Source organism: Petaurus breviceps, unplaced genomic scaffold (assembly GCF_028583685.1).
Source record: "Petaurus breviceps papuanus isolate PSGF00001 unplaced genomic scaffold, PetGlider_PUasm1.0 90919, whole genome shotgun sequence".
Classification (NCBI taxonomy): Eukaryota; Metazoa; Chordata; class Mammalia; order Diprotodontia; family Petauridae; genus Petaurus; species Petaurus breviceps.
Window position 1 is genome coordinate 38557801 of NW_027187378.1, and position 21086 is coordinate 38578886.

At 38.7% G+C, this 21086-nt stretch overlaps 1 protein-coding gene across 1 annotated transcript in view; it reads left to right on the forward strand.

Annotated features, from left to right (window-relative positions):
* Window positions 1-21086, forward strand: part of ZMAT4 (zinc finger matrin-type 4) — a 725479-nt gene that overhangs the window by 502898 nt on the left and 201495 nt on the right. The window lies entirely within an intron of this gene.

Below are 21086 nucleotides of genomic sequence, written 5' to 3' on the forward strand. Positions count from 1 at the left end.
ATTACAGTTTCCTTTGCAGTGGCATCAGGAAAACCAGAGTCAGGGCCAGAGCTGGACCTGTCCTCTTTTTTTCTCATTCAGGCTGCCATTTCATGGATCAGGAATAGGGGGAAATCAGGGCAGATAGTCTGGGTATTTGGATTGGGGAGAGGGATGATATAGTGAGCTTTTTATCATTTACCTCTATAATGATCACATTGTAACTCACTCCCTCAGTCAGGACATCTACATGAAGGATACCCTGAGGGGTTGGGGGGTATCTCTTCTTTAATGCCATGACTTGAGCCTTCACTGACTTTGTTTTCCCCCTACTTCTAGGCCCCATTAGTTAGCAACCCCAATACCATTAAAGCCCTTCAACATCTATTAGTTTTTACAAAGGGATATTTACTTTGAAATTATAGCAAAAACATATTTGATTTAAAAAAAAAACAACCTGCTTGTCTTTCTGTTTGAGATTTTATAAATCAATTCAATCCAATGAGATTTTATTAAGCCTCTCAAATACTGGCTGTCATCCTGGGCTAATGATTAACTCCTCAGTGCTCTCAGGTAACTTTATAAGATGTTGTTACATATCTTCATTAGTAGAGGAAGTTTCTACATTAGGAATTCTATATACAGAAGAAATCACAGGCTGGGATCCTTTCTCCCTTCCATTCATGAAAAAGAAAATGAAATAAAAATATGTGAATACTGTGGTAGGCAGTGGAGATATAAAAACAAGAGAGATGCCTGTTAAGTTACAGGTAAATTGGGAATCTTTTAATACATGAGAGAACCAAGTCAGAGACCTTTAGGGAGATACTTATTTTTACCATTTTCTACATAATGCCTTAGAGCAGTGGTGTCAAATTAAAATAGAAACATATCCCACAGGCTGCATATTGACTCAGAACATCACAAATTAACATTAAATATGTTGTATTATATTTTTACTTATTTTTAAAAATATTTCCCAATTATAATTTAATCTGGATTAACTGCACTGAGAAGGTTTGTTCTGGGAGTTTGACACATCTGCCCTAGTAGAAACAGGCCTTGCACAGTACTACCTGATTCCAATAAAGAATACTGGACAGAAGAATAAGAGGGGAAAGCATTAATAGAAAAACTACACTTACTATGACCTAATTGGGGAAAGATCTCATATTAAGGAGCAAAAAAGCTGAATTATGAAACATTTAAAAAGAAATGTAATTATTTTCAAATTCATATAGCAACTATAATCAAGTCATTCAAATAATACATAATATAAATGTTGGTTTCCAAGCTTAAGCCCACAGTAAAATTTTATCTGCTATATAAAACTTCAAATATCAAAAATCTTTGCTTCTCTTCTTAAAACTTATTTTAAAATCCAAATAAAGTCAATAAGTATTCATTAAGTGCTTACTATATGCCAGGAACTGCACTAAACCCTGGGAATAGAGAAGGGCAAAAAACAAAAACAAAACATGGTGTATGCCTTCAAGTAACTAATAGTTTAATGAAGAAGACAACATTCAAACAACAGTCTACAAAGAAGATATAGAGATGATAGATAGATAGATAGATGGATAGATAGATAGATAGATGGATGAAGGATAGATGGATGGATAGATAGATGGATGGATAGATAGATAGATAATCAATGGAGGGAAGACTCTAGTCTTTAAGGGGTGAGGCTGCTTGCAGAACATAGAATTTTAGCTGAGCCTTCAAAAAAAACAGGAAGTAGGGCTAAAGGGAAAGAAATTTCTAGGCATGGGAGACAACCATGTACAGAGTAAGGAGATAGTATGTCTTGGGTAAGAAAAAGCAGAGACCAACATCATTAGACTGCAGAGAATGTTGAGGGAGTAATGTATAGGAAGACTAGAAAGGTAGGAGGGGGCCAGGTTGCAAAAGGCTTTAACAGGCAAACAGGATTTTATATTTGATCCTGGAGATAAGAGGGAACCATTGGAATTGATTGAATGGGGTCAGGGTATAGTGATAGAGTCCTATTTGCACTTTAAGAAAATCAATTTGTTAGTTAAGTAAATGATGAACTGGAATATGGAGAAACTGAGGCAGAGAGACCAGTCAATCAAGAGTCTATAGAAACAGTTTAGGCATGCATGGTGAGGGCCTACACCAGAGCAGTGCACTTACATTTATTTTCTTTTATTTTTGGAGACAATCAGGGTTAAATGATTTGCCCAGGGTGATACAGCTAGTAAGTGTTTGGGGCTGAATTTGAACTCATATCCTCCTAACTCCAGGGTCAGTGTTCTATCCACTGCACCATCTAACTGCTCCACACATACTTTATTCTACTGACTCCTCCCTTTCCTTGCATTCTACATATATCCTACTCTCTCCAACACCTAAGCAAGTTCTGTCCTACACCCGTTGATTCTGATCCAATGATCTTCTGAGAATCATCATGGAGCCCAAGGGAAGAGAAGTTGTGAATGCCAGAGAACATATGGGCCAGTCCCACAGTTGAGGATGGAAACACTGCATCCTTTTCTATTCCTTAGTGAATACATAAGAATGATTTGCAATCAATTTATCCAGACTGTTCTAAGCAATGGTGGCTTCTGTCTTTATCATAGTCACATTGTATGAAAATGGACGCTTCTAAAATGTTTAGGAAACAAAAGATTTTTAAGTAGGTAAATAACCTATAATCTTCTAAACAGCATTTATAGCCTTAGCAGATCCCTTTTCTTTGATAATTTATAAAGGGAATCCCAGATTTGTAGTCTGAGAACCTGGACTCGGCCTTACTACCTTTAGGATTTTAGGCGTATCACTCAATCCCTTTAGGCTGATATTGGCTGACTTCTGAAATAAAAGGATTATCTTACATCATCTAAAGTCCAACCTGGTAAATCCAAAATGATCCCTATTAAAAGGCTGTGTTTAACGATGACAAAAATGCCTTAACAATGAAGAACTTAGCAATATTCTACTACATACTGCTTTAGATTCTTAGTTCATTAACAAACACAGTCATCAATTAATCAGCAAAGTACAAGGGTTACAGACATACTCACTGTTGGAGAGGTAATGTGGCCAAATGTGGTCGGGAAGATTGGGTCTAAATCCCACTTCTGCCACTTACTAGTTGTAAGTAGGCCATTGGCCAAATTGGTAGGCCATTTAACATTTCTTAGCCTTGTTTTGGGGTGTCTGTAGTACTCACAGTGGTGCTGTGGGACTCAAATGAGATCATAAACTTAACACACTTTATCCAAGTGAATTATTATATATGACATATATTCCAATACTAGGCCCTTACCTGAAATCTCTGCAGCTTGTGCTCTGCTGCTGTGGGCTTGAAGAACTCAGGGTCACCTTCATGAAAGGATGTGCTGGAGCCCATCTATACTGTGGGAGCTAATTGTTAAATTTTCACTGTTAGCATTTACACCTCTGAAATCATCAATGTTAAGTTTTCAGTGTTAGGCTTTATATCTCATTGGCAAACAAATCAGGGCTTGATTTATCATTTTGTTGACCATCTTGACCAGCAGGGTCAAGCATGAAATATAGCCTGCAGCCCTAACCAGATTAAAATATGATAGGAGATATTTAACCAAATAATTTAAAATAACAATAGAACATAGATGATATCAGTATGTTGTTTTCTAAGCCAGTAGGCAACTACAGGGTTCCTTGTATATGGTTTCTATTTGACTTTGACACCACTGCTGTAGACTTATGAAAGTGACAGAGAAAAATGTCAATGATGCAGATTAAATGTAAAATATATCCTGCCTTTTGGGAAAGCTGATTGTTGAACATTTACCAGCACATCCCTGCTTCCATGCCATAATGGAGCATCAGAGAAAGGAGTAAGTCAAGTCCCGTCTAATTTATAAGACAATCATATAACCATAGGGAATCCTAGATATCAACCAAACTAAGCATCTAATATGTCTCTTTTTTATTTTCTTAGATTTTAATGGTTTTAATTTTTTCCAATTACATATAAGGACAATTTTTAATACTCACTTTTTAATTAAATTTTGAGTTCCAAATTTTCTCCCTCCCTCCCTCCACTCCCCACTCCCTAAGATGGTAAGCAATTTGATATAGATTATATATGTGCAACCATGTAAAAGATTCCCATATTAGTCTTGTGAACGAAGAAATAGTTTGCAAAAAAAAGTGGCAGTTTGCAAAAGGAAAAAATATCCAAAAAGTGAAAATATCATGCATCAATCTGCATTCAGACTCCATCAGCTCTTTCCCTGGATGTGAATAGCATTTTCCAGCATGAGTCTTTTGGAATTGTCTTGGATCATTGTGTTGCTGAGAAGAGATAAGTCATAGTTGATCACTGCACAATGTTGCTGCTGCTTTGTACAATGTTTTCTGGTTCTATTCATTTCACTTTGCATCAGACACTGTGATTCTTTCCAGGTTTTTCTGAAATCTACCTGGTTGTCATTTCTTATAGCATAATAGTATTCCAATACATTCATATATCACAATTTGTTTAGCCATTCTCCAATTGATGGGCATCCACTCAATTTCTAATTCTTTGCCACCACAAAAAGAGATGCTATAAATATGTTTGTACACATAGGTCATTTTCCCTTTTTCATGATCTCTTTGGGATACAAACCTAGTAGTGGTATTGCTGGGTCAAAGGGTATGCACAGGGGCGGCTAGGTGGTGCAATGAATAGAGCACTGGCCCTGGAGTCAGGAGGACCTGAGCTCAAATCTGGCCTCTGACACTTAATACTTACTAGCCTCGTGACCTTGGGCAAGTCACTTAACCCTAACAGCCCTACCTTTCCCCCTCCAAAAAGCAAAAAACAAAACCAAAAAAGGGTTATGCACAGTTTCATATCCCTTCAGGAATAGTTCCAAATTGTTCTCCAGAGTGGTTGGATCAGTTCACAACTCCACCAACAGTGCATTAGTGTCCCAATTTTCCCACATCCCCACCAACATTTATTATTCTATTTTATGTCATATTAATCAATATGACAGGTATGAAGTAGTATCTTGGTCTAATGTATTTTTCACCACTTAAAAAAAAGTCTACCTTTATGTTTGTTTTTCAGTGGTCACAATGACTAGGGGTAGAAAGACGAAGCCAATACATCAAGACATCAAATATGTATTCAGGACTTTGGTGTTGGTAATATAAGTGAATAAGCTGCTTATTCTTTCTTTTTCTTAGCTGTCCCTACTAGAATCATACAGAACCCCCTCATAGGAATGTGGTGTGGATAAGCTAATTAATAAAAGCCAAGTGCCTCAAAAATATACAACTTCATAGGAACATTCCCTTAGCCTCATTTCCTAGGATAGGATTATAAGATAAGTCAATGATCTCTATGTGTATTTGTCATATTCCTCATCATAACTTTCAATTCAATAAACATTTATCTTCAAGGTACTGTGCCAGATCCTGGGGAAACAATGACCAAAATAAAGCTGTCTTTCTCTACATGCTATTGAGGGGGAAAATCATTCAGAAAAGCAAATGTATGGTAATTTGAGGAGAGGCAATTAACTAGAGGGCTTAGGGAAGGCTTTATAGAGCAGATGCCACCTAAGGTGAATCTGGAAGGAAAACATTCATTTTGATTAGGACAAAGGAGTAGTGAATGTACTACAGGCATGTGGAGTGACTTATGTGAATGCAAAGAAGCCTAGAGATGAAATGTCAAGATCCAGGTATAATTAGTTGTCTAGTCTAGATGGAACAATTGACTATGAAAGAGATGATGGGAAATGGGCTGAAAAGATTGGTTGAAGTCCTCATATAAGGTCTTAAATGTCAGGAGAGACTGGGGAAGGAAGAGGAGGAAAAACTATGAGGAAACTCTGAATCAGGACTGATGAAAAGATGATGAATACCTGAACTAGAGCCAGGATTCCAAGGTTAAGAACCCAAATGAATAGAAGAATGACGGGACTCTTGTACAAAATAGATTTGCGATTTCATGTACAATCATCTTTTTTCTCCTACTCTTCTATGTTATGGAAATGCTTGTTTTATTTCTTAAGTTCAGAATAAAATAAAATAAAGACATAGGGAAGGGCAGTTGTTATAATGTCATCAACTAACTTTGAACAAGAAATTTAATGCTGTTGGTCAAGGAATTTCCTTGGAAGCCGCATGGTGCAAGTGAAAGATCCATATTTGGGACCCAAGGAAATTAGTTCGAATCTTGGCACTGTATTTGTGTGCCTTTGGGGCAGCAAGGTGATGCAGTGGATAGAGAGCACTGGTCCTAGAAAGTTCAAGTCCCATATCAGACACTTACTAGCTGTGTGACCCTGGGCAAGTCATTTAACCTTGTTTACTTCTGTTTCTTCATCTGGAAAATGAGCTGGAGAAGGAAACCATTTCAGTATCTTTGCCAAGAAAACCCCAAAAGCAGTCACAGAGAATTGTACATGATTGAAAAATGACTAACAATAACAACAATCCTTGGGCAAATAATTTGCTCTCCATTACATCATTTGTAAAATGATGAGATTGAAATAGTTGATCCCTAATAGCTCTGCCTTCTCTGAATCTTGTGAAATGTGATTTGAGAGGATAAAATCTCAACTTCAGTGGTCACCTAGTCTAGCACTCTCATTTTACAGATGAAGAAACAAAGTCCCAGGGAGGTAAAGAGAGAGTTGAACCTAGATTTAAATCTATGTTCGGTGACACCAAATTCAGTGTTCTTTCCATTGGGCTGTGTTGCTGTTTTTTCCAGCAATTTTTTCAAGTTTATAGCACAAATTAAACAAAAAAAATTGTAACCACTGACCTCTCACTGCTAAGACAAAAAGGCTCTATGACAATTGTATTAAAAAGCATTTTACTTTTAGTTCTCCTTTGCTGCCATCCTTTGCTATGATTAATTGCTCTTTAGTCACTCTTTTGCATAGCACTTTTATTTGCTGATTTCATATAACCTCTGCTTAATTAGCAGTTCCTACTTCTATAATCTCATTATGTGAAAGGGAAAAAATCTAGTTTTGCTCTTTCTTCTGGCTACAACCAGCAGTTTTCATTGTTTCTGCGAGTTTTGCCTAAACATCTCCCTTCTGCCAATTCAAACTTCCTCACCAGCTGTTAAGGTCCCTAACGTCCAGCTGAATAGGAGGTCATCACTACTGGCAAGGCCCTTGTTATTTGCAGAGTGTAACACCTCAAATAACCTACTTGATTGGTAAACATTGCCTCATATTTTCATTGTACTTCAATATTTCGGAAGACGTGTGATTCCTTTGGTTTGGGTGTTCTCACTATATCTGTGAGTAGTTACTTCCTGAGTTACAGGGGCTAAAATGGTTATCAGCTGATGGTCAGACATCCTAGAATCCTTCCAGTTTAGAAAGAACTGACATAATTTTTAAGAACTCAGAATCATTCATTGAGAAACTAAAGGGACTTTGAAGATATTTGAATACAACTTCTTCCCCTTTTGCCATTTTATAGATAAGAAGGCTGAAACCCATAGAACTTTGTTAGCTTACCCCGTGTCATAAAGATATGAAGTAACAGAGTTGGGATTTGAACCAGGTCCCTTTAATTCCAAAACTAGCACCAATTCCACTATATGACAAGTCTATTCTAATTCAATGCTTCTGGATCAATCCTTTTATTTTCTTCCTTCAAATGATGTTATATCTTGAACACAAAGTTATCAATGTTGACCTAGTATAGCAGCAAGCACCCCAGTGTCCCCAGGGTGTCTGCCAACACAGGTTCTTAGATCTGCTTTGATAAAGGAAAGCAACTCAAAATGGGTTAACAAGCTTACTTTAATCAGTCAAACATATATCGTTTACCTAGTTCAGGGGAAAAAGGTCAGCACCCCGAACTTCAGAGTATACAGACAGAATTATCAAGACAGAGAAACAGATCAAGTAGACAGATTTCCAAACTGTCCAACCATTACATCCATACCAAATCAACATCTGGGTTTTTCAAAGCCAGGGGACTCTCAACAATGGCTTCCCAGAGTTTCATCTGATCAAATCACAGAACTCTTCTCAAAGTGAGCCCCAAAACAAAGCTACATATCAGGGCTTATATAGCCTTCTCCTGGCTCAGAGAATGTGGCTCAGAGAACCTTATTGACCCACTGGCCAATCAAAAAGTATCTACTGAAAAACAAGCCTCCCACCCCAGGCTCCAGGTGCACTTTAGCCTAGGGGCAGGCAAGATCTTTAAATTTACATTCCCATTACACCTAGGTATACTTTTTTGTAGTTCTTCCTCTTCAGTTGTTTTCAGTCACATCTGACTCTTTGTTGGTTTGGGGTTTTCCTGGCAAAGATCCTGGTGTGGTTTGCCATTTATTTCCTTCTCTAACTCATTTGACAGATGAAGAAACTGAGGCAAATAAGGTTAAGTGACTTGCCCAGAGTAATACAGCTAGTAAGTGTCTGAGGCCAGATTTGAACTCAGGAAGATAAGTCTTCCTGACTCTAGGCCTTAGCTTTAATTGTTTCATTAGCTAAAGAAGATTCTTCTTTAAATTTAAAGAATTTATCTTTAAATCACCCTGGTTTCTTGAAATTGTTCATAAGGCAGGAAAGTGCTAATCAGGGAGCTTTGTGACTTCAATATTAATGGTTCTGATGCTGGCAATGACTTGGATAACAGAAGGCTAGAAAATGTTGAATGGGCCAAAGAACTGTCATCCTAGAACCTACTTACTGCTTTTTCTTAGAAAGGAGGGTGTGGAATGTTGCATATGCTGTCATACTTGGTCAGTGTTTTATACACAGACACACACATATGCACATGTATACACATAGGTGTATGTGCCCATAGAATACATATGCTTGTGTATCTATGTACATATACACATACCTGTATGTGCATGTATACATACATAAGTGTGTGTATGTGTCTTGGCTTTCCTTATTGTTTTTCTTTGTTATAAAGAAAGACTCACTGCGTAGGGAGGAAGGAGGGCAGAAGATATCTGTAAATGATTGGTGTAAAGACAAAAACCATCCATACAGCTTTCTTTAAAATAAGTTTTTAAAAGAAAATTGTCATCTAAGAAGCTATATCAGATTCATGGTTAATCCAAGTCAAGAAAAGTCAACAAACATTGATTTGTTAAGTGCTTACTCCATGCTAAACACGGGTAATACAAAGAAAGACACAAGACAGTCCCTGCTCTCAAGGAGCTCCCATTCTAATGGAGAAGACAACGTGTAAACAGCTATCTACATGTTCATTGTATACAGGATAATCTGGCGGTAACCTCGGAGGGAAGGCTCCAGTCCATGGCTGTCCTTCTGATAGCTATGAGAGACCATGTGTGCTATAGAACCCCGCAGGTGGTCCTGACCTCAGGGTCTCACTTACATACACATGTAGGCAATCACAGAGATCCTTCCCTTTCCTATGCAGGATTTAGCTATTATTTAGTCCAGCTCTCAGGTTTTTCATAGGAGGAAAGCAACACCCAGAGAGTGGCAGTAACACAACAAATTAGTGGCGGGGCAGGGACTAAAACTCAGGTCCCAAGGTTCTCAACCCACTCATCTTTCCACGATACCACACTTTCCCTATTTCATAGAATAGAACGGTTGGGAGGGATCTCTGGGGTCACCCTGTCCAATGTGTGTTTGGGCATGAATGTCTTCTGCAAAGTCACTGACATATGGTCATGAAGCCTTTGCTTGAAGCCCTGCAATGATGAAAAATGCATTATCCCCTGAAGTATCCCATTTCACTTCAGGACAGCTTGATTTGTTAGTAAATCATTCTTTATGTTGAACTAACATTTGCCACTTTGCAAATCCCACCCATTATTCTTAATTCTGCTCTCTGGAGCAAAGGAGCACAAATATAACCCCTCTTCCACAAGATGGCTCTTAAAATTCTTTAATACAGTAATAATGCCCATGAGGGTGCTATCTTTCTGGCTTGAAGAATATACTTCTTAACTTCCTGGCCCTTGTGCTTCCTAAAGAGGCCTCCCCTGGGTACTATGCCATTCTGCAAGGACTCTGAAGTCATAGCTTTAATACTCCTGGAATGTTTTTTTTTTTTCAGCTCTGGGCTATTTTAAAGAAACGTGATATTTGTCTCTATAGGCTTGAATCTCACCCTGATACTTCCTACTTCTCTGATTTTGGACAAGTTGAAATCAACCACCTTGGGCCTCAGTTTTCTCATCTGTAAAATAAAGGGATTGGACTAGATGGACAAGATGATTTATCTTCCAACTCTAAGCCGCTCATCTTTTATTCAATAATTTAGAATTTCCACTTTATTGTGAGGAATAATTGTGGCTTCTGTAACCTTTATGGATGTTATTCCATATCTAGAATACTGTATTCAATTCTGGATGACACATTTTTGGAAGGCTTCTATTAGATTATAAGGATAGATGAATTAGACAGTCAAGTTTATTGTGATCATATGCATGAAGATTGGTTGAAAGAATCAGGGATATTTATCCTAGAAAGAAAAGACTTAGATAGGGGAGAGGCATTATATATCGCCTTGATGTATACATCTCCTTGAGTTTTGGAAGCATTGTTATATGGAAAAACAATTAGACTTAATGATCCCATGATCCTATCACATGCTTATCTCTGAGTGGAGGGACTAGGAGCAATGGATGGAAGTTATATGGAAATGTCCTTAGGCTTAATATAGGAGGAAAAAAATAAATATCCTAAGCATTAGAACTATCAAAGGTGGAATGGGTTACATTAAGAAGAAATGTATTCACTCTCTTTAAGATCTTCAAGAAAGAAAAAAAAAACTTTGGTACTAAGACCAGTGCTTTGTTCAGTTTAACATGCAGCCTTTCTTACTTTACCATGCTTTCATTTTTATTAGTTTTTATGCAGTAGTAAATCTGTTGACATCTTTTAGAACTTTCTTGTGTCATGCAGAGCCCAATAGAAGTTGATAATAGGTACTCCACCTATTCTCAGCAAGGATTTGGTATTTGCTGATTTAATGCCTGTGCCAACAGAGATCAAAATATTTGTGTACATTAAATCAAGAGGGTATTATTTTCTTTGGCAAATGCTTTTCCAAACCTATAAAATTCCCCAGTAAAACAAACAAACAAACAAATAAAAACAGGCCAATAAATAGTCCAAGATGATAAAGAGTTAAAATTAGCAACTGAAGAATTATAGAATGGAAGAGATGGGAGGGACTTCAATAGTCAACTAATCCAGTCACCTAATTTTATAAATTGGGATACTGATGCTTTCATTTATTTCAGATTTATCTAAGGTCACACAGCTATTTAGGGGAAAAGCTGAGTCTAGAACCTGGGTTCTATCCTCCCAGTACAGGATTTATTACATTTTATAGCAGACACTCAAATCCCTTGTGATGTACTTATCAATAGTACCTTTTCCATTTTAGACAACTTCTCTCTGTTTTCTTATTCTCTTCTATAAAACAGCGGTACTTAGTCACTTAAATTATATGAGTTTAAATTTTCTCATCTGTAAAGTGGGGAGAATAAGATGTTTAGTACTTATCTTCACATAGTTGTAGTGATACCTGGCCTGAGATTCTGTACAAAAGTAGAATAAGAGACAACTAAATCAACTAGGGGCCTTTAGAACATTCTGTCCAACTACCCCCATTTTACAGATGAGTAAACTAAGGCTGAGAGAGTTGAAAATGGCACCCCAAGTTCAGCCAGTAAATGGTAGAGTTGTGACTCAAATCCAGATCTCCTGATCCTAAGTTGAGTACTCTTACCCTTGCAACACATTAGCTCCCCTCTTTTCAGTTATGTAGGCTGTTGGTGTATCTAACTTTGTACTGTAATCTACACTTTTTGATGTATCTAACATCCAACTGGATAACCCAAACTTCATCCTTAGGAGTTGGAATGCAAACTGAAATAGAGAATGTTATAGCCAGAAGGGGCCTTTGAAATAATTTTGCTTAAAAACTCCCTCCTTTTACATATTTGTACTTTAAAAAGAAAAGGCAAAATGGACATGGACATGAGAAAGAAAGCAACCTTTGTGACATTTGGAAGTTCTGTCTGGCCTGATATTAAACTTCTCCTCTGTCTAGATTTTATTTCCTGGAGATAAGGCATGAAAAACACTTTGCAAAGTGTAGAAAGTACCAAAGAAATGCTAGTAATGATAATAATTATTATCAATGTTATATTATTGCTAGACTAGAATACTGGGTATGCCAGAGCAATCAACATCAGTCATGAAGACTAGGGGTTTTCTTCTCACTCCCTCCTTCTCCTGGGTTTTCCAATTATTAAAAAAAAATTCTGGTGAAGCCAAGGAAGAGGGGGGCTAGAAAAAATGGCAATTTGATGCATAAATTAGGTCATTGGTAATCTTATAGAGAGCAGTTTCAGTAGAGTAGTGGAGCAGAAGCCAGATTACATGGGATCAAGGAGATAGTAGCTATTGAGGAAATGAAGATGCTGAGTGATGTCAATTTTTTTCCTTCAAAGTTTAAGATCAGAGAGCAATGTAAAGGTGCTTGAAGGATTAAATGTCATAAAATAAGATTTTGTCAATCTGGTCTCCGATACTTGCTAGCTGTGTGACCCATGGCGAGTCACTTAACCTCTGTCTGCCTTAATGCACTGGAGAAGAAGATAGTGAACCACTCCAGTATCTTTGCTAAGAAAACCCAATGGTCAGTAGGGGTCACAAAGAGTTGGATACAAGTGATCAATTAGGTGAAAAATGACAATATTTTGTTGTTGTTAAGGATCAAGTCATATTAAGCCTGTTTGTAAGAAGAGGATAAAGTGAAAAATATGAGAAGAGATTGAAGATGAGATGAGATGAGAGATGAGGAGACTGATGAGAGAAGAGAAGGTTGTCCTAGAATAATCCAGTATAAGATGGGAGAGAATGGGATAAAAGGGACCCGTAATGGACTTAGCCCATGAATAAGGACTTCTGTGACTGGAAGACTAGAAGGGAGTGTGAGAAATGATCCAAAGAAGTTTGAGGTTATGGATCATAGGATGATGATGTCATAGATTTAGAGTATTCTCAATGAAGTTAGAAGCTGAATTGTATCACATAAGTATGGGAGCTAAGAGTATGGTTGGGGTTTGAGAAAGGAAAAAGGTTTAGAATGGTAACTCTAAGGAAGTATATAGGGAACCTCTTTTTAAACATGCATTAGTCACAGAGGAAGTTAGAGTGAGAATGCTTATCCCCATTTTATTGAAGAGGAAATTGAAGCTAATAGGAGAGGTAGCAGTGATCTGACTAAGCTTTGCAGGCAAACAGAGGGGCAAGGACTCAGTGCCTCCAAGTCTAGTGATCTTTTAAATGTACTGTTGTTATCCCAAACATAAACCTGAAGGTCCCTCCTAGTTTTACAGTTCTGTAGTTTGATGAAATAAGAAAAGATGGAATATTCAAAAATTTGCAAATAGCTTTTTCTCATTATATTTTATAATACAAAAACATCAAAAATCCTACTCCCTAATTGTAGCTCCATCTTGCATTTAGGGAATACAAAGATGAGCCATAGAGAAGAGCAAATAAGCCCAGATCCTGAGAGAATATGCTTGGTGCCAAATATCATTAAAATAGAGAGTTAAAAGTATACTTACTTTTAGTATGTGCGCACACACACACACACACACACACATACACACACACCTAATAAACACAGTGATATCCAGATGCTCTTGGCTGAGCTAAAACCACTAACGAATGAAAAAGAAAAGACCATTAGAAATGTCTCTGGCATCATATATTTAATATCTATGATCCGATGGTTTTCATGATCTGGGCTCATTTCACTTTCTGAATTCAATCCAATTCAGCAAACATTTACTAAGCTTTTATTATGTACAAGGCGATGTACTGTGTTGTAATCACACAATTAGGAACTGAGGGCTGAAAAGAATATCAGATGTCATTTAATCCAGCACCAACTTTAACTGCATTGCCTCAGCCTAACCCTGGCTTATCTCTACAGGTGCTACTCCAGTTCTGAATCTGTGATCTCTGCTAGCTGGCCAACCATTTGCAGTGATGGGATACACTTTACCTCCTGGGGCAGTAAACACCACTTTTATATAGCTTTTGTTGTTGAGAATAGCTAGCAAAATTGAGAAGGTTTTCCTTACATCAAGTTTAAATCTGCCATTGTTTTTATCTCTGTTCTTTAGGTTCATGGAGAAGAGATATAATTTTTCTTCTACATGATAGACTTTCAAATACTTGAAGATGTTCTTCACTCCCCTTCTCCCTGTCTCCTCCCCATTCTCTTCCCACCCCCACATACAAGTTAAACATGTGATTGCTTCCTTCAACCAATCCCCACATGGCATGACATCAAGGATCCTTACTGTCTTCAATGCCTTCCTCTGGATGATTTCCAGTTTTTGATATCCTTCCTAAAATGTATGGCCCACAGAACTAAACACAGTATTGTGGGCAGGGCCTGATCAGGTTAGAGTACAGTGAAATTATTTCTCCCCTCCTTCTGGATATCACGCTCTCTTAATGATGCCTAGAAAAATCAGATTTTTTTAACCACGGGAGACACAAAGAAAAACAAGATGTAGTTCTTGCTCTCTTTTGAGAGTTGACCATCTTTTGGGAGAGACGGAACATGTGTGCAAAGCAATAAAAAATAGAAAATGATAAGCAACATAGCACAATGAAAAATAATGACTACTGGCTCTGGAGTCATGGGGCTGGGATTCAAATCCTACCTCTGACATCCATTATCTGTATGACCTTGGGCAAGCCACAGCCTCCATGGTACTCATTTTCCTCATCTATGATCAGGGAGTTGGCAAGCAAGGCTCTAAAAAAAGAGACGAAAGTATGTACCTGCCTCTCTTTTGAGGTGAGAATGAATGAACAACAATGCATCTACCATCAGACTCAGCTGAGTTACTTTTGCTGAACTGTGTTTTTTTTCTTCTTTGATTTTCATTCTTTGCAAGTAAGAATAGCTTTGTGGATAGAGGGAAAATATGTATTTGGGAATTAATGTGATAGAAAAATTAAAGAGTTCATTTATTTTTAAATGAAAGGGTTAGATTAGATAGCCTCAGAAACCAGCTCTGGGTTTATTATGTTATAACCCTAAGTAAAGAAAAAAGAACACAGTACCATGTAGTCTGAAAAAGAAAGAAATCATGTAATTCAAGAATCTGGAGAATCTCTTCATTGGGGATTCAGCAGACAGAGGTGAGGGAAGGAGAAGGCTATTCTGACGGTAGGGAATGAAATAAACAAAAACATATGGAAAATAGCATGTTATGCTGCATGGATGAGCAACTTGGGATAGCTAGAGTAGTGAGGTGTACCCAAAGGGCCACTGCCTCTAAGCCATCAGCCCTGCTCCAGGCTGTACCCTGTACCTATTATACAGGGAAGCAACCCTTTCAAAGATGCACCTTGGTAAGGCAAGGCAGGTCCAAACATTTGTTTCATGCCAGGCACTGTGTTAAGTGCAAGGCCCTTGCCCTCAAGGAGTTTACATCCTAACAGAGAAGGAGACAACACACAAAATGGAGCTGATGGGGGGTGGGAGAAGTATAGGAGCTGGGGATGGTGTCAAAGTTTGGAAAGTCAGAAATAGAGCTGAGGAAGGATGAAGGAGTAGAGGCCAATTCCCTGAAATGGAGGCCGTTGGAGGAACTCACTAATGTCAGGAAGAGATCAGCATAAAAGAGAGATGTTCTGAGGGTGAGAAGGCCCCAGACACTGAAGTTCTGGGACACGAAGCCAGCTGAGACGCGGTGTTGAAGTGGCGATTGCCACTGTAGGTGTTCTAGCTCCCACCTTAATAGTCACAGTTACTAAAGACCCAGAAAAGAAAGCTCTCATCACTCAAATCATTGGAACTACCAAATGGTTTGACATAAAAAACAGATGTAGCTTTTGTCAATTGAGATAGATAGATGATAAATAGAGCATTTAAGAACTTACTATTTGCCATGTACTGTGCTAAGCTCTGGGACACAAATGCAAACAAACAAGACCGATCCTACTCTCGAGTGCTTACATTCCAATGGAGGATAATAGCACATAAAAGAGAGTAGAAAATGGTGGAGATGGAGGGTGAGGATACCCACATGGGGGCAATGTTGCTGGTAAGGAAGTGAAAAAATGTAAACAGTGATGAATGGAGATGGGAGTCAAGTGAATATGTCCTGGACAGCTCCTGAAATGGTGGTCAGGGCCAAAGAATCAATGATCAGAAAAGTAGGTCATGGGGAAGGAAAAACCAAGGCAGGAAGGCTACTAACAAGGAGGTGGAGATGTCCAGAGAGTGAGAGGGATAGCCAGGAATGAAGTGATATTTAAGAAAATGAATTACTACCTGCTTTGCTCTTGTACCTAACCCTAAGGACCAATGGGTATTTCCATCTGACTTGAAGCTGAGACCTCTTATCTATCTTGTCTTTCCCTATTGAGCCCTTTCAGAGAAGGAATTGAATGACTCTTCTATTTGTATCACTGCTGTTTTGCACATAGTAAGCATTTAATAAATAAATGCTTTTTTCTATACATTCATTTATTCAAGGGAAGATAAGAATAGAAAAGAAGGACAGAGGGCTCTAAGATAGATTTAAATTTTACAAACATTATCTACTTTGTGCAGTTCTGTGCCAAAGGTGTTGTACAATCTACACACATCGTCCCGACCTTCATGGAGCTTAAAGTCTGGTTCTTGTTTAAGACACTAACTCAGATGGAAACGATGCAGAGATACAAGCTAATTGCATTAGAAACACAAAAAGCAAAGTTCAGTGATAAATCAAGACTGGAAGATCTTTGTTGCCTTGGGAATCGGGGAAAGTTTCATTGTAAAAGAGGAATTTAATTTAAGCTTTAAAATTTGGACATGAGCTCATCAAGTGAAAAGAGAGAAAAATGAAGGTTAGCCCAGGCTTAGGGAAGAGCAACAAACACCAAGTAGGAAAAATACAGAGAGTTTTCAGGGGAAAGAAAGGTTAGTTTGGAAGGAACTTAGTGGGATTGGAGAAGAACAATATGAGTTAGGGTTAGTAAGGTAGAGTGATGTTAGATTGTGTGTGTGTGTGTGTGTGTGTGTGTGTGTTGGGGTAGGGAGGGGTCTTATACACTAGTGGAAGGAGTTTTTACTTTGTTGAAACATTTTCAGTAGCTCCTAATTGCCTACTGAATAGAGAAGGCAGGGAGGAACAGAACCCCTTGGAAGGTAACTATGATACTGCAGTTTAAGCAGATGGTAATGAAGGTCACAACACTAGTGTGGTGATAGAGTGTGTAGCCGTTTTCATCCTAATTTCAAAGGAAAATGTTGAAAATATCCATAGCCCTAAATGTCTTGTGTCTTAAATTCCAAATTTCTCAAAGAGAACCATTCTCTTTTCAGCCAAAACTCATCCCTCTTACTATCTTCCCTGCTTCTGTTGAGGCCACCTCTATCCTTCTAAACACCCTAGTTCACAACCACCATGCCATCCTCAACTCTGCCCCTCACCTCATATAGCCAATCAATTGCCATGTCTTGACACTTTCTTTGCATCCATCATTTTCCATGCACGGAGCCACCATGTTTCTTAGCCTCGTAATTGTTCCCTCTGTTTCCTTTCTCTCCCCTCTTGAATCCATTCTCCACAGGCTGACAAAATCATCTCCCTAAAGCACAGGTCTGACTATGCCACTCCCCATCAGAAGAATCTTTTATACTTCCCTATTGCCTCTAAGATAGAAGAAAAATCTCTCACCTTAGCAGTTCAACCTTGACAGGCTGGTTCTAGCTTTATTTTATCAGACTTATTTCCTATAATTCCCCTTCACCCACTCTACATTTCTGACAAAACTAATTTACTTGCTATTCACTGAACTCCATATTCCATCCCCTACCTCAGGGTCTTTTTACAGGCTTCCCCACAGAACTAGATCACCTTCTCTCCTTCCTTCCCCCTCCTAAAGACCTTGGTTTCCTTCAAGGTAGAAGGATTAGACTTACCTCTGTTCTGATGCTACTTTATAGCAGATGGCTTTTCTGATCTTCCTAATACATAGTGTTGATTCCCTCCTGAAATTACTTCTGACATGATTATGCATGAGATGTTGTTATATTTTAATAGAATGTCAAATCAGCAATCATCCATTGCCTAAGTGTGTCTCAGGCACTGTGCTAAGTGCCTTCTCTGCCCCAGTGCCTATTACTGTGCTAAGCATTAGGCACACAAAGGTAGGCAAAACAGAAATAAAAAATCAGTCCCTGCCCTCAAAGAACTTACAGTCTAATGAAGGAAACAATATCCAAACAACTATGTACAAATAATATATGTAGGAGGTAAATTTGAGATTTGAATGAAGACAGGGAAGGCAGGAGGTGGAGGTGAGCATTCCAGGTATGGAGACAAATGGTGAAAGTGCCTGAAATGTCAGCATATATAAGCTCTCGGGGTTAGGACCATTTTTCATTTTTTCCTTTGTATCCATGACCCCTAGGATGGTACCTTTCATATAGCATACACTAATAAATACTGAATAAGTGAATGGATGGAGCAAACACTGAGAGGAGGGCAAGGCTGTGTGTGGGTGTGAGGAGATACTGCAGTGGTAGAATCTACAGGAATTGGTTGGTAACTGATTGAATATGAGAAGTGAAGGAAAAGAAAGAACCAAAGATAAGCCCAAGGTTTTAAACACAAGGAGGAAGCATCTTTGATGCTGTTGGATAAAATCAGAAAAAAAGCACTTTCATTCTCTAACCCAAATGCTTCCAACAAGGGTAACATGATTTTGAACATGTATTTAATCCAGTTTCAGATCATCCAGTGGATAAAGTCCATGTGGAACAAAAGCTTTCTGACCCTCTACACTGATAAATCGCCCAGGGCCACATTCAGCCCCAGGTCTTAGCTCATGTATAGGCTCCAGACAAAAGCACATGAGAGAAGACATCAGTCATTTCCAGGGTTCACTCCATGATGTACAAACTGCTGTATTTCTAGCCCAGACAAATCACCAAATTACCACTTTGCACCCTACCCCATCACCCAAGGGGTTATAAACAACACACACCAAGAATCCTTTTAAAAAACACAGAGCAGAGTTCTTTACCATGAACTTCCCCAGGATGGAAAAAAAATGATGCTCAGGAAAATAAAAAAGAAGAAGAAAGCAGCAACACAGAGCAGCTGGGTATCCCATTGGTTTTGTCTATGTGTAAATAGCAGAAACAACAATTAATAGGGAAAGAAGAGTGACTTATCATAACTCCGTGAGCCCAGCACCCCCAGCAGACAACAGCCTTTCATTCCATTGACTCAATCCTATTCGAACCAGACTGATGATTGACTATGTGAAATCACAGTGTGCTGTTCTGGAAAACGCCCCCACACTCGTGTATAGGACAAAGGAGACAATGGCAAAGCCAGGCTCCAAGCACTGCATTGAGATTGAGCGGGGAAGGGAGGAACACAGAGCCCCACAGAGGATGAATGTCTCACTCCAAGAGTAAAATGCATTTATATAATAATAGCTGTTCGAATCGGGAATGTAAATAACAGGGAGAGTTTAAATTGAATATTTGACAACACTGAAACCCGGAAAGCGTGCCCTGAATTTTTGCTCAAAAAAAAAAAAAAAAAAAAAAGGAAGAAGGGTGGGGGCTTCCTTTTGTTGGGAGATGGGAAAACACTTCCAACAATCCCCTGAATCAAGTAGCTGGGAAAATATTTTCTCTCTTCCTCATAGTTGGAAATAATAGGTGCTATCTCATGAGCAAGTGAAAAGAAAAGAACGGAGAAAAAATAACTCCCCCCATAAAAAGGGGGGGGGAATAGGGTAATGATGTTTTAGGTGATTACTTGAGCCAATTCTCCTCTAAAATGACAACTTTGGCAAACTGCCCATGATGGCACCAGCTTATCTAAAAGCATGAATGTTCCAGGGGAAATAACAGACCTGCATTTTGTTCTCTAAGAATGGGGAGGGGAGCAGGCAGTTTGAGATTCACATCAGAGCTAACCTTCAGTGACTGCACATTTGACAACTGAGCTGTGAGAAGCTTCCTGATTCTTGGGTCATGGAAGCACAGACCAACTTGAGTCCCCTATAGATGAAAATAATAAAGGGAGAAGAGATGCCTTTGTCTCTTCAACCTGGGAAGAAAGCAAACTGAATGACTTTGGGGGCCCTTCACAATCTAGCTTACCAGTTTTTATATTACTGTGTTCCTCTTAATCCCTCTCTGTTCCAGCCAAACCACAGTAATCATAATTCCCAAATCTAATCTGGCCTTCTCCCATCTCTGTGGATTTTGTTTGTGCTATGTACCATGTCTGAGTACTCACCCTATATAATTTCCTTTAAGGTCTGGCCTATTCTACAAAGTCATTCCTGTTTTTCCTACCTAAAAGTGTCCCTCCCTCCCTTCCTAAACCCCTCCAATGACTCTGAACTCTCTCATGCAATTAATCAGATTCTAACTGGTATGATACTCTGTGGGAAACATTTCTTCAACTCTTCTGCAACTAGAATGGAAGCCTTTTGAATTAAGGGATCTTGTTTTGGTTTGGTTTTAAATGTTATTGATCATCATCATAGAGCACACACTCTGAGGCTACTTCCCTAACGGTCTGCTCAGTTGTTAACTTCTTCTCAGAGTCAGCCCAAGGGTCAGGTTATTTTAGTGCCATCAGCCATGAGCCCCCACTGGTATGCCTCAAACTGATAATCATCCAGTATCCTCAATCACCCAGCAGTAAATTGACAATTGCTAAGAAAGTATAGTAAAAACATTGGCAGAAAACATTCCCCCCAAATGAGGACATACTCTCCCCTTACAAACTCAATATCCTTAGAGAGAGTCCACACATAATAAAAATAGTAGTGAGATACAAATGGAAGGAACACAAAGAAAAGGAGTAACAGCTTCTGGTAATTAGAAGTCCTTTTTTCACCTTTGTAGAGTCCTCATGAACCAGGCTCTGACAGTGCTTCTGTAGAATACATAAGCAGCACTTTTCTCTGTTATGAACAGGCACAATTTCTGTAGCTACCACAATCCTTGGGCAAATGTCTTTTCACATTCATCTCCAGGTGCTTCTTCTCTCATCAGTCACTACAGCAGCTGCTGTTCCTGGCTCCAGGGGACCCAGATACCTACTCCAG